We start from the raw sequence: 4,748 nt of genomic DNA on the forward strand, positions 1-4,748 counted from the left end.
TAAGAGCACTATTTTAAAACTCAAGAGACTAAGATTGTGTTGTTGTAATCCCAAAGAGATTCTTTAAAAAGCTCTGAATTTTAGTAAGAAGGATTTAGTTATGGAATGTTGAAAAATGAAATATAAAAAGGGAAAAATGAAAGAGTAGTACAAATATAATTTTCATGGAGTTTAAAATCCCTTACGAAGTTTAAAGTGAATTGTTTGAATTAAAATAAGACCAACCAAAGAAAGAAAATAATGAAGATACTTTTGTTATGCCTAAGAAACTCATATATCAAGATATGAATCATTGGTAGATATTAAGGGTTTTTTTAATAATGTCTCATCAAAGGTGTCTTCCAAAATAAGATGAATAAAATGGTGGGAAGGTGCATCTTAACAATATTTTTTATTTAAGTATATATCCATGTGTATGTTAGGAATTAGGATAAATCAATTTAGTGTTGATCCCTAACTCATGTTGTCTATTAGTGTCAAACACTTAGTCATTTACAAGGTAGGGTTGTTCGTTCATCACTGTGATTAAGCCATCCTATGTAAGCTAAGCTAAGTATTGAGGACTTGTAGATATTTCAAGTTATGTACTGATCGATAGTAACTATTGAGTAAGATAGAGGTCTTTGAGTACTCCAGTGATTATTAAACTTATCAGGGACAATAGTTGATGTCAAGTGATACAATAGTTGTGTAACGCCCCACCAAGGGATCCAAAAGAATTAACCTAGAGTTTCACTAAGTTTGCTAAACATTTTTTTTTTTAAAGTAAGAATGTATAACATACACATCAAACACATAGTAGCGGAAGCAATAACATGTAATCATCAATAAACATACATCACAAGTTACATTCCTTAAGGATGCCAAGACGTTGAGTCACACTTAAATTTAATTAATTCTAAGCCTAACAACTACCACATACATATGAAAGAGTAATCAGAAAGTCCAATGTCCATAATATACATTTTCTCCGAATGCCTCTTGGCAAATTAATTCAGAATGCTCAATCATCCACTGTACATGTCACATGGTATGAAAGGCTTAAAAGAATATACATATGTAAAGATAAAGATACATCATCCTCAAATCCATGATACAAAGTACAGTAAAATAAATGTAACTAATAACATACCTGATACATCCATACATCCATAATGATAAAACATCTATCATAAAATCTAACCATCCATCATAATAATCCAAGAACATAGTGAAGGTAAATGCCAACCAAGAAAGCTCTTGCCACGGTGACCACGGACGGATCTCAATGGTAAGAGTAAAAAGCACTACCACCCGACCGTGTGGAACCTAAATGGTCCACTCCCACCGCGCTGAGGAGATAGTCTCAAGTCCCAAACAAGGTATCAAAACACAAAACACAAGTACTCTCTAAGTCTGGGAAATCCTAAAAGTATACTAACTCAAAGGTTCAACATAGATAGACATCTAGACCCAGAGGCACCACAAAGACATGTAGGAAACTTGCTATGCAAGCGGGAAAGTGTCATCACAAAAGTCACGTAGAAGTTACCCGAGCAATCCCTTAGGAATCCCGGGTCCCTAGTGATTCCTGCGGCCACTAGTATCCTCTCGTACTGATGAGGCATACTGCAGAATGCAAGGTCATAACCAAGCATTCTCTCTACCCCATCCTAGCCTGTACTAGCACTCAAGGCATGGGAGAGAACATACAATTATCTTATTAGGTTCATTTAAGTCAATATTTAGGTGAGATTTTTTCACTTGTTAAAACAACTTACAATGGGTTACTCCAGGCAGCCTCTTAGGGCCCCGATCCCCATTGCAAGCCACTTCCCAACATTACACATAGATAACCTACCCTAGGCTCATGAAATCACAAATCAAAGAATCATAATAAAATCACCTCAGTCCTATACAAGCAACTGAAAAACATCATAAAAGATAAGCCACAAAAATTACATCAATTCTTCATGAGCAACAGATAAGCATCAAATAATAATCATATGATCACAATAGTTCTCTATCAGCAACTGAAGGCATCAATGATAAATCACAAAATCCAATGGTTCTCCAATGAGCAACCAGAAAGTATCCCAATAATAAATCACAATACTGATCAAAGACTCCAAAATGGTCAAGTCAACACATGACATCATCAAGAACATAACAGACACTTCAGTCCTCTCAACCGACCGAAAGCAATGCAAGTGTAACTGATCGAGACTCAAAAATGGTTATCAAATATAACTGATCGATGAATCAAAAATGGTTATCCAATATAACTGATCGATGACTAAAAAATGGTTAAGTCAGGTATCTTATATACATACACTTCAGCTTCACACCAGGAAACTGGAAAGCAATAACAAACAATAATCACAAACATGTCATAGAGCATATCAACACATCACCAGGGTTGGGTTTAAAAGATCGAGATCAAAACAATATAACATCACATTCACATAATCCCCCAAGCCTCTAGTAACAACCTAAGACTGGTCAATGCTAGGACAACTTGAAAACCCCAAACAAAGACAACATATAGATACAAATGTAAGTTCCATGTTTTGGTTTATTTGAAAACACATAATTCTAGTTTACAGTAAGGTTTAAATCTTCATTTCAGTGTGGATTTGATTTGAAAATCATGCAATAGAGTTAAATAATCAGGTTTAAGTTTCCAATTAAATATATGTTTTGTGTAAGCTTCCTAGTTAACCCTTACAAGTCAACCCATTCATGTTTTTAAATAATTAACAAAGTTACCCCTATTTGAATTCTAGGTCAATTTTTCCAAAATAACTTAGGGGTAAATGTTTAATTAAATAATATAAATTGATCTTTGAATAAGTTATAATTTATAAAGTATCGGTATTTGATACTAGTGGAATCAATTTAGAACTTCATTGAAAACTCTCATTATTAATTAATTAAAATTTATTTAAAATTTGTATATTTATATATAATTATATTACTCATAATAATTTATTAAATTGAATAGTTATAAAAAATATTATATAATAATTAATAATTAATATTACTATTTTAATAACAAAATCCTTTAACAACATTATAATTAAAACCCAAAAATATTAATAATTGATTTTCTTAATAATATATAATATTAATACAAATTAATATTAAAACAAAGTAACATAATACTCTTACCTGCAAATTAATATCAATCGCAGGCTTATAAAGCCCAGGCTTTATAAAGTTGTCGGTCTTTAATGAGCCGTGCGACCACTTTGTGATTCCCCATCGCAGGTACAACGTACTGCAGGAATCGTGGTCCGCCAGCGATAACAGGTAAGTGGTGTGGGTTTTAATTTTTTTTTTTAATATATAATTTTAAAAAAAAAATTTAAATATATTAAAATTTATTATGATTAAAGTTTAACATCACCCTTTCATTTAATATGTAAATATAATTGAATTTATTTATTTATAATTATAATTTAATAAAAATTAAACCCAAACAAATATATATATCTAATTTGCAATTTTTTTTAAAAATCTGATAGGAGAATTAAGTATAAATATTCAATTTTTAATCTTGAATTTTCATTTCCAAAATCAATCCTTTTTCTAAATTTAAATTTCTCAATCCCATTTTAATCCAAACCCAAAACCTGATTTAATTACTAAATTTTGATTCTATTAAGGGAAGATTGTAATGATATTTTAATCTCCCATAACCAGATGAAAACATGAAAGATTCATTGTAATGGAATACAAATAATCAGATGCATAGTCACAAAGAAGACAGGAAAGGATAACTGTGCAATTAATCCATGATCAAAGCACAAGACCCTACCTGATCCTGATGCTAATACGAAATCCCTGAAAAACCGTGAGAGAATTCGCTCCCCTCAATAACTTTCCTTTGAAAATCTTTCCTAGAATTCTCCTTCTGAAAATTCACTTCCAAAATTTGTCTCCCAAAATTCCTATCTCCAAAATTCTTTTCCCAAATTCCTTGTCCAAATTCGTGTCCCCCAAAAAATGAACCCCAAAGTTGTGATAAGGAGTTTTCTCCTCAAATCAGGGCACTAATTGTGCGTTCACCCGAGAGGACTCTTTGCTCAACTGAGTTAACTCCAAAATTAACTTTTATTAATCTTTTATTTTATTTTGCATTCATCTTTTCATGCACATTAAGTTGAATTATTAAACAACTTTATTTAATATTCCACTTGACTTCTATTTTTAATCTTTATTACTTTTAATCCCATGCGCACTTTATGAAATTAAAATAACATTATAATTTCCTCTTATTTTATCTTTTTAATTAATTTCTTTATTTTCAACACATGCTCGCATTATGCAATCTTACAACTTTTAATAATTAATATATTTTCACTTTTTAATTTATTTTAGAAACTTAATTGATAAATATTTAATTAACTTAAATAACAATAATATTTAGCATTTATTTAAAAATGAACTCTAAATATACTATTATTAAATTAAATAAATATTATAATGTTCTAAATTATCCTTAAACTTTTATCTCCAAATTTAATTCTTTTTATTTAATTAATTTCTCAATTAATTAAATATAATCAAATATTAAAATATCATAATAATCTTCTATTAAATTAAATCATTAATTAATCCTTTTAATTAAACTTAATTAATAGAACATACATCAAGGACTCATAAACCAACATACGAAAACCCATCATAGAAGAACACATACTAAATCAAACAAAAGGGTTATAATCACGAAATAACATCATTTGATGCATTCGGAGGGTACTTAA

Source organism: Cupressus sempervirens, chromosome 4, assembly GCF_028749045.1.
Source record: "Cupressus sempervirens isolate cs-2001-9-10 chromosome 4, ASM2874904v1, whole genome shotgun sequence".
NCBI lineage: Eukaryota > Viridiplantae > Streptophyta > Pinopsida > Cupressales > Cupressaceae > Cupressus > Cupressus sempervirens.